Source organism: Choristoneura fumiferana, chromosome 29, assembly GCF_025370935.1.
Source record: "Choristoneura fumiferana chromosome 29, NRCan_CFum_1, whole genome shotgun sequence".
Taxonomy (NCBI): Eukaryota; Metazoa; Arthropoda; class Insecta; order Lepidoptera; family Tortricidae; genus Choristoneura; species Choristoneura fumiferana.
Genome location: NC_133500.1, coordinates 6,631,924 through 6,642,177, shown reverse-complemented (window position 1 = coordinate 6,642,177; position 10,254 = coordinate 6,631,924). Strand labels below are relative to the sequence as shown.

The 10,254-nt window shown below is 41.1% G+C and overlaps 2 long non-coding RNA genes across 4 annotated transcripts; both read left to right on the top strand.

The window, feature by feature from the left end:
* The first annotated feature begins 1,703 nt into the window (after positions 1-1,703).
* Positions 1,704-6,284, top strand: LOC141444106 (uncharacterized). 2 transcript variants are annotated; one of them, XR_012453130.1, is made up of 4 exons: positions 1,704-2,044; positions 2,130-2,189; positions 2,263-2,348; positions 2,444-6,284. It is a non-coding gene; the product is annotated as an uncharacterized lncRNA (long non-coding RNA). The 2 variants fall into 2 exon arrangements; XR_012453129.1 differs by lacking the exon at positions 1,704-2,044 and having other exon boundaries at positions 2,051-2,189.
* Positions 6,285-6,286: 2 nt separating this feature from the next.
* LOC141444105 (uncharacterized) lies at positions 6,287-9,935 on the top strand. Of its 2 annotated transcripts, XR_012453128.1 has the most exons (4): positions 6,287-9,071; positions 9,157-9,216; positions 9,290-9,375; positions 9,496-9,935. It is a non-coding gene; the product is annotated as an uncharacterized lncRNA (long non-coding RNA). The 2 variants fall into 2 exon arrangements; XR_012453127.1 differs by having other exon boundaries at positions 6,287-9,216.
* The last annotated feature ends 319 nt before the right edge of the window (positions 9,936-10,254 follow it).

Below are 10,254 nucleotides of genomic sequence, written 5' to 3'. Positions count from 1 at the left end.
TGACATGTATTGAAATAAACAATGTTGTTATGTTAAAAACCAGCCAATAGCCCTGTTGTCTATCAGCTATTTAAATTCACTTAAAAAAAAGCAGTGTACAAAGCAAACACGCAAAGCACATTTTTGATGTTTGTAGGCAGTGTCAATTTATTGGCTCTAAGATGGCGTACATTGTTACAAAACTATTTAATTTCGTATTGAAAAAGAGAAATCTAATATTCAATTATTTTTAAAGTCGCTGACTAATGTTCGTTCAGTTTGACGAATACATCTCTGTTTCAATTATTTGCTCCTGTCAATGGCCAAACGGTTAATTATATTTTAAAACATTTAAACTTAGATGCTAAAACGACTATGACGTCACATCTTTGATGTCTGTCATGACTTTAAGAAAAATATTATTATTTCACATTTATCTTTAGTCACCTCTTGGATTCGCCCTGCCGTTCGTTTCGTCCACCATTGCCTTTTATATTTCATTTTGTAGTTTTTTTACCGAAAACGACAAAATCTACTAGACACAGAAAAATTGTCCTCTGGAGTCATAATCATATAAAAAAAAGAAAACTAACTAGTTACCTCCTTCTTCCTCGGCACCGTTATATCGTACAATCGCAGCTCGGAAGTGCGCGTACAAAGGCGTCCGAGATTGGAATTTACAAGCAGATGCGAATGTGTTTGATACCCAGCTTGACTGTACCTACCTCGTATATGAAGAAGCTAAAATACTCGTGTATAACTGTGATCTGACGATATGATAATGGATCATATTGATGAGTTAGATTGAAAATGTAAACAAAAACATTAACATGGATTGATGGCTTTTAAGGGTAGCAATTCTAGCACTACTGTGTTTTGTGTGGTACGGGTGTGTGTGTGAGAGAGAGAGATAAGAGAGAGAAGAGAGAAGTAGGCTGTGTATTCCAAAGGATTCCAACTGTTTCCACACGCGATCCAAATTAACCCGCACTTTTTACCCGACTGTGTTTGAATTTGTTGTGAATGTTTTTAACGGTAAAAGAGTAACAAACGTACTTACACATAAAGTACAATTCAATAGAATCTGTCAATTTTCTTAACATTATTTAAGACACCCTATCGTGGCACACTTGATTATATTATGTCCCTGTTGTTGTAATTATCATCTGAAAGGAATCAAAAAAGAATATTAGTCACATCACAAAGCCTTAGGCAGCCGGTGTTTATATTATAGGCTGGAAGTGTCTACAGGATTGTCAGATTCTATTGAATTGCGATTTACTCACAAACGTTCGCATTCACATTACCTATTAGTAGGGATTCTAAAAATAAGAAAAATTTAACCAATTTCAAAAAAAAAAAACGATTTTAAACATTTCACGTTATTTTATGCAAATCCCTTTGTTTATATTAAACGACTTAAACATGCTATTGCACGGTGCTCGTTATACTTTACCTTGTTACCGTAAACATGCATTGTAGAATGCGTGATTTTACACCGCGGAGAAAGTGTTACTATTTTTGATTTGCGCATTTTCCTTTTAAACAAGTACTTAAAACCTATTTGAAATACCCCAACTACAAGGTTGGATGAGAAAAAAATAACCCACTTTAGTCTGGGAGGTACTCTAATAAATTTTCATTTTTTTATTGTACAATTTTTCGGCATGGTTCATATATGTTGCAAAATTAGCTTTCTAGCATTGTTAGTCCTGAGCTGTAAGGTTGTCATTTTGACAGGTGACAGCAAGAGTTTTCGAGTCAATGTTTTTTTCTGTTCATCTCATAATTCGGCGTTTTTTCATTTGACTTAAGGACATTTAAATTAATCTCCGTTTGTGTAGATCGTTTACAGGAATATGGATTAAATAATTATTTTCTCTTAATGGTTGGTTTTGGAAAGTAAAAATTTGGATTTTGACTCTAGTGATGTCCTTCAAAAAAAATCGTACATGGCAACAGTGACAGCTCTACGAGCATGAGGCCGCGTTTTGGGTGAGCAGCCATTTTGATTGATGGTTGAAGAGTGGTTGTGTTCCTAAGTGGGAATTATTTTCTGTTTTTGGTGAGTTCCTCTTGATGGACCTGGTAAAGGCGTCTGAATACGCTGTCAGCGTTTCTCTTTACTTATTTAACATTTTTGTTTTCAGTGAGGTATTGTGGTGTGTGTGACGTGGAGCGACTCACGTAGTGTCTTCCGGAATTCAGTGGTATGTGGACAAACCATTGGAGCCCTGCCTTCCCTTTGGGTCGACAACTCTAATCCTCGATCTTTGCTTGTAGATCGCTGTGGTGTCCAAAGTCTTGCGCCTTCGTGGAGTAGACAGCGTGACCCAGGCGGCGCTAAGCAAGTCTGCATTTCCTCCACGGTGCGTGCTTAAATAATTTCCAAATTTCATGGTGGTCCTTGAGGGTCCTTGAGGGACCCCACTGGAGTTATTTCTAATCCATGATCCGTCCACAGGAGGTGCTAAGACACGGGCTGAAGTGTGGTTGTTGTGGCTTCGTGTAGAAGTGTTTCAAGGAGCCCTGGCGGCTGTGGAGCTGGTTGGCCTGCCCAGCGTGGTTTACTGTCGGTGGCGCTGGGACGTCGAGCACGAGGCGGCGTCCTAGAGTGGCCCACAGTGGCCTGCAGCCAGGTTTGGCAACTTCGGAGCCGAGGTATAGGAGTTACCTTTATTTAGATTATACAGATAGTTAAGTTATCTCAAATCACTGGCCAATTGCATTCACGACCCTTAGTTTTCATAAGGAAGTAGGATTTAAATTATACACAGTGTTTGTATGGTTGATGGGAGCGGGATAATTGTGAGTATCCTTAGAAATAAACATCTTGTTGCACCAAAACCTTGGTTTAATTACTCACCTGCAGCGACCCGCTACCCTGTGTAGAAATTTCATTACAAATCGGCGCCCGAACAGTTTTTGACAGTGTTTGCAAGGTTTGCTCTGTGTTTTATCTGCGGCTAAATCACAGGTTGGTCAGTGATCATATAGGTAATTAGGTAATATTGAATATTTTGTCTTGTTTCACATTTAAATAAAAACAAGGTGTCAAATTCATTGAACTCATTATACCTACTTGTTATTGTGTAGACCATATTATTTTTACCTGTTTTATATTACAGTTGCTACTTGCAATTTAACAATTGCAGTTGGCAATTCATATGTGAATGTGAATTAGCTGAATTACTATCCATTTTGCTAAGTAGTGTTTGAAAACCAAGTTAAAACCAAGTGTAAATTTAACTTATAATAAATCATAAAATTAATCACAATAGTCAATAAACCAACTACAATCAAATTATATACTTTAAAAGTGTGTGTTAATGAGGACAATTGTAAGTAAATTGTCAACAGTTTGAAACAATAATTGAAACAAACATTTTAAGTACCAGTCACATGTAAACAGTTGAGTTTTGGTAAATTTTGATAATTGTTACACAAACAAAATAAGTGAATATATTCCAACATTGATAGTTTCTGGTTAAACTTATATTTTACCATTGTGGATTAATGCATTTGTTCAGGGTGTAATTAAGTAAATACATAGCCATAAAAAATATTTTACTAAAATAAATACATTAACATTCATTTAAATAATTACAAAACAAAGTAACATTGTTGTTTACGTTTTGTTTAGTACTAAATAAACATAGTACAATAACAGGTAGTCTTTAGTAGTTATAACTAAAATAAGATAATTATTTTGTAATCGTGTTTGCACGTGGCCCGTTGACTTATTTTATAAAATGGAAGAAAAACCAATTGTTTTTCACCTGCTGCATAAAGATGAGTTAATTTATGAAGTGAAGATACGTGGTGAACAGCCAGTTGATTCTTACCCTGGCTTAAAGACACAAATTCGAGAGTTAGCAAACAAAATACCTACTGATGAGATAGACTCCTTCTTAGGTGACTTATCAGTTGAGTTCCAGTGTATAGCTGATAAATTGGTCGAATTGTCGAAATTGACTGCTGACGCGCGACTTTCCTTGAAGAACCTGAACAGAATCCAGGCCCTGAGTAACCACTTATTTCATAGATTGGGGCGTTTGCAACCAACAACCCCAGATGACTGTGAGTTGTATACCGAATTAAATAAAAAACATACAGTGATTACTCAGAGGGTGGACAATTTGTTCAGATTGTACAAGAGTAGCCAGGACTTACAGGACGAAGATGAGCCCTCTTCTAAACATGAGTCAACGCACACTCAGGTTGGTCAGGTTGTTAATGTGTCTTGTAATAGGAATAAGGGTGTTCACACATTGAATTTGAAGTTTAATGGGAAGACAAGTGTTGTTGCGTTCATAGAACGCTTAGAGGAGTTATGTCAAAGTAGGCATATTTCAAACGATGAACTATTTGCTTCGGCTATTGAATTGTTTATTGAGGAAGCCTCTTTTTGGTACCGCGGCGTGTGCAATGAGGTTCGTGGGTGGAGTGACTTAAAAAAGCTCCTTCTAGAAGAATATTTGCCATTCGATTTTGACTATAGATTAATGCAGGAAATCCGTACACGTACACAGGGTCCCGAAGAAAATATCACTATTTATTTAAGTATAATGAAAATTTACTTTAATAGACTGAGGAAACCAATTAGTGACGAAGAACAGTTAACAATTGTTAAATACGGAATAAGGCCATTCTATTCGTCACAATTAGCGCTAACTCGAATTAATTCGTGGTCGGAATTGAAGGAACACTGTAGGTTATTGGAACATGCTAAATATCGAGTGGGGGCGTTCAAAGAGCCGCCTCCAGTGTCGAATGGGTTGTTGTGCCCCGACTTAGCTTGTCAGTCACACAATAGGCAGACCTATATGACAGTGGATGCGGTTATCAATAACCCCAACGAGCTCTTCTGTGTTCAGTGTCGGATGAATGGTCACGTATTGAAGGATTGTAGGGCACCAAAGTCCATATTATGTTATCGATGTGGAGAAAAGGGAGTTACAATGCGTGATTGCCCCAGATGTACCGCCGGTCCGTCACGTGGTCCAAAAAACGAGTAGGGGTGGGCCGGGACTTTGTCCCGCCTGCAATGCATAAAAAATTTGTGCACGGCAGGAGGGATAAACCCCTGGTTCACGTCATAGCTGGTAATGACCATCGACCATTTAAAAACGTCTCCATTTACGGATCTGTGCATGGTGGCTTGCTTGACTCGGGTTCAGAAATATCTATAATAAACAATAACATTTTACACAGTTTACCCAATCACGTCACTAGGTACAGGTCACACGATCTCGACGTAATAAAAACAGCAAACGGCTCGTCGTCTCCCGTCACTGGTTATGTATACCTACCGGTTACGGTTGACGTTAAGACTGTTGTTGTCAAGTTTTATATCATACCCGGCGTGACGACGGACTTGTTATTAGGTATTAATTTTTGGAGGGCCTTTGGTATAGCTCCGGAGGTCCTCGCGTTATGTGGCACGGTTCCCGAGAGGAACGTTAGTGATTGTGAGGTTTCTGAGGTTCATTTGAGTGACTTTGATTCTCTTAATGAGATTCAAAAGTGTCAGGCGTTAGAGGTTATACAGAAATTTGAAAACATTTCTGCGGAGCGTAAAGGTTTAGGACGCACCAATCTCATTGCACATACAATTGATACGGGTGATGCCGTACCCATTAAACAACGTTTTTATAGGATGTCACCCGAAAGGTTAAGGGAACTTAACCGACAGTTAGACGAGATGTTGCGCGACGACCTAGTAGAGCCTAGCACTAGCCCATGGAATAGTCCCGTCACTTTAGCACCTAAAGCTGACGGTTCTCTTCGATTTTGCTTGGACAGTCGCAAACTTAATGATGTTTCCAAACACGACTCTTACCCCTTACCGTACATTTCACAAATATTAGATAGCTTGAAAGAGGCCAAATATTTAACATCAATAGACTTAAAGTCGGCTTTTCATCAAATTCCGTTACATCCGTCTTCGAAAGAAAAGACTGCATTTACAATTCCTGGCCGCGGTCTATTTCAGTACAAAGTAATGGCTTTCGGTTTGACTTCAGCACCAGCTACGCAGCAGCGTCTGATGGATCGATTGTTTGGACCCGAGTTTGAAGGCAAGGTCTGGTCATACTTGGACGATCTAATCTGTGTGTCGGCCACCTTTGAGGAACATTTGGCTCTGCTGCGTGCCGTGGCTGCTCGTTTTGAAAAGGCGAATCTTACAATAAATCTGGCCAAATCAAGTTTTTTCCGTAGTCAATTGAAGTACTTGGGCTATGTAGTTGACCGGCATGGGTTAAGAACGGATCCCGATAAAATTAGTGCTATCAAAAATTTCCCCCCCCGCCTCTAGAAAGGATGTGAAGCGTTTTCTAGGAACCGCCTCCTATTACAGACGCTTCATTAAAAATTTTAGTTCAATTGCGGGACCACTAAACGCTCTCACGTCTACGCGCAAAGGCGCCCCGCCTTTTGATTGGTCCGCTCAGGCTAATAAGGCTTTTGAAGATTTAAAAACCGCTTTAACAAGTGCCCCGGTTCTGGCTTGCCCAGATTTTGACAAACCTTTTGCCGTTCACTGCGACGCTTCCGATTTCGGGATAGGCGGTACCTTAACGCAGACTTGCGATGGTGAAGAACATCCGATTGCCTTTTGTAGTCGCGCACTAACACCCTGCGAGCGTAACTACTCTGCTACAGAAAGGGAAGCACTAGCGGTGGTGTTCGTGGTAGAACATTTCCGCCCATACCTAGAGGGAAGCAAGCCGTTTAAAATCTTCACGGACCATGCCAGTTTGAAGTGGTTTTTGAATTTGAAGAACCCTAGCGGTCGATTGGAGAGGTGGGGCTGTCGCTTGTCACCTTATAATTTCACAATAGAACATAGGCGCGGTATCGATAATGTGGTGCCTGACGCGCTCTCCAGAGCGGTGCCAGTATCCACCTTGGAACCCGCGACAAATGATCCGTGGTATTGTGACATTTATAAGCGTTGTCGTGATAAAGCTAGGAGTTGTCCAAATTTTCAAATTATTGACAATAAGCTATTTCGATATACCAAGTCAAAGAGTAAACTGCGATCAGACTATGACTGGAAGGAGGTTGTTCCAAGTGACTTAAGACATGCTATTCTAATGGGGAACCACTCAGAGCCAACGGCAGCTCACTTAGGAATAGCCAAAACCTACCAGAGGTTGAAGTTGCGTTATTTTTGGCCTGGTATGTACCAAGATACAATAAAGTTTATTTCCGAATGTGACGTTTGCAACGCTTATAAATGCCCCAATGTTAAGACACCGGGGTTAATGGGTAGTGCTAGGGTCTGCTCGCGTCCATTCCAGTGTCTCAGTATTGATATTGTTGGGCCTTTACCTATGTCTAGGATGCAAAATACTAACCTGCTTGTGGTGTCGTGTTATTTCACAAAGTATTGCTTACTGTTTCCTTTACGCCGTGCCACCGGTAAGGTGATAGCGCAGCGGCTCGAGGATCATGTGTTTCTTGTCCATGGAATTCCACAAACAATTATGTCTGACAATGCTTCTAACTTTTGCGGCCACGAGGTTCAGTCATTATACCGCAAATATCAAATACCTCAAGTACATTTTGGACCTGTTTATACGCCTCAGGTTAATCCCGTAGAGAGACAAAATCGGACGATTTTGACAGCTGTCTCTAGTTTTGTCGGTACCGACCATCGTACCTGGGACGTTAATATACACAAAATTCAATTTGCAATAAATACATCTGTGAGTTTAGCTACGGGTTATACCCCTTTCTTTTTAGTGCATGGACGTGAGGCTGTGGCTGATGGTAGTATTTACAAAGATTTCGAAGACCTTAATGAAATTATCTTTTCGTCACGTAGTGACCTTTACAATAATTTGGGCGAGCTTAAACAGGTGTTTGCTGAGGTTAAGGAGGAGTTGACGAAGGCTCACCAAATAAATGCTAAATACTACAATCAGCGGCGGCGAGATCTGGAGTTTGAGATTGGAGATATTGTGTGGAAACGATCCTTTAAACAAAGTGACGCATCTAAGTATTTTGCATCCAAGTTGGCCCCAAAATATGAAAAATGTCGTGTGGTTAGGAAACTCTCGAAATTAGTATATGAGTTGGAGGATGGGAATGGCAAACCTGTAGGAAAATGGCATATTAAAGATATGAAAGTGGTACCGGAAAGGGGCTGACTCTATGTAGAGCTGGTCGGTAGGATGACAATAGTCGTTACTCGCATCTTATCCCACAGAACAGAGAATGATCCTTTGGAACACCAACTCTTTTATTTTTATTTTTTTACAATTTTCTTTACAGGCATATTTATGCCCTTTTTTTTACAAACTTTACTACTTCAAGTTTTAATCGAGTAGGTGGGTGTCGGACGCACGGCCCGCGTCAGTCGCCTTCGCTCGCCGTGCCGCCGACGCCGACTAATCTCGACCCTGGTGGGTCAGTCCCAGCATTGCGTAACAGCATGTGTTACGTTTTTATTGCTATTTCGTTTATTATTTTTGTTTGTTTTAAGGGTGTGTGAACGTCGGACGCGCGGCCCGTGCTGGTCGCTCTCGCTCGCCGCGCCGCCGACGTTGACCACTCGGTAGCTTAGGCGGGTCTAGCTGACTTTTTTTTTTAAAAGGAGGGTTTTAAAAAAAAAAATTATTTTTGGTGCAACTGATTTCGTTTCTTGGCGGGGTTTTCAGGGTTACGTGGAGGTAGCTGGGGGCCAGCTGGAATTTCTCTCCTTTTTGTCGGGAAATTCGTCTGGGAGGAGGGGTGTTGTAAGGTTGTCATTTTGACAGGTGACAGCAAGAGTTTTCGAGTCAATGTTTTTTCTGTTCATCTCATAATTCGGCGTTTTTTCATTTGACTTAAGGACATTTAAATTAATCTCCGTTTGTGTAGATCGTTTACAGGAATATGGATTAAATAATTATTTTCTCTTAATGGTTGGTTTTGGAAAGTAAAAATTTGGATTTTGACTCTAGTGATGTCCTTCAAAAAAAAATCGTACATGGCAACAGTGACAGCTCTACGAGCATGAGGCCGCGTTTTGGGTGAGCAGCCATTTTGATTGATGGTTGAAGAGTGGTTGTGTTCCTAAGTGGGAATTATTTTCTGTTTTGGTGAGTTCCTCTTGATGGACCTGGTAAAGGCGTCTGAATACGCTGTCAGCGTTTCTCTTTACTTATTTAACATTTTTGTTTTCAGTGAGGTATTGTGGTGTGTGTGACGTGGAGCGACTCACGTAGTGTCTTCCGGAATTCAGTGGTATGTGGACAAACCATTGGAGCCCTGCCTTCCCTTTGGGTCGACAACTCTAATCCTCGATCTTTGCTTGTAGATCGCTGTGGTGTCCAAAGTCTTGCGCCTTCGTGGAGTAGACAGCGTGACCCAGGCGGCGCTAAGCAAGTCTGCATTTCCTCCACGGTGCGTGCTTAACTAATTTCCAAATTTCATGGTGGTCTGTCAACCAGGCTAAGCGAGCTGGTCCCTTCTGTCCTTGAGGGACCCCACTGGAGTTATTTCTAATCCATGATCCGTCCACAGGAGGTGCTAAGACACGGGCTGAAGTGTGGTTGTTGTGGCTTCGTGTAGAAGTGTTTCAAGGAGCCCTGGCGGCTGTGGAGCTGGTTGGCCTGCCCAGCGTGGTTTACTGTCGGTGGCGCTGGGACGTCGAGCACGAGGCGGCGTCCTAGAGTGGCCCACAGTGGCCTGCAGCCAGGTTTGGCAACTTCGGAGCCGAGGTATAGGAGTTACCTTTATTTAGATTATACAGATAGTTAAGTTATCTCAAATCACTGGCCAATTGCATTCACGACCCTTAGTTTTCATAAGGAAGTAGGATTTAAATTATACACAGTGTTTGTATGGTTGATGGGAGCGGGATAATTGTGAGTATCCTTAGAAATAAACATCTTGTTGCACCAAAACCTTGGTTTAATTACTCACCTGCAGCGACCCGCTACCCTGTGTAGAAATTTCATTACAACGTAAGGTTCACTCAGAAAAAACATCGATTTTCAGGTACGATCTTTTTTAAAATCAGTGATGAAGCTTACTTTGGGACTAAGTCAATTGGTGTGAATTGTCCCGTGATATTTATTTATTTATTTAAATGAACCCTTCGTGCGCGAGTCCGGCTCACACTTGGCCGGATTTTAAAACATTATAGTAATTGTATTTGAATGTTTCCATACATCATCATCCCATCCTATATACGTCCCACTGCTGGGCACAGGCCTTCTCAGATGAGAGAGCTTGGGCAGTAGTTCCTCGGGCCCAGTGCGGATTGGGAACTTCACACGC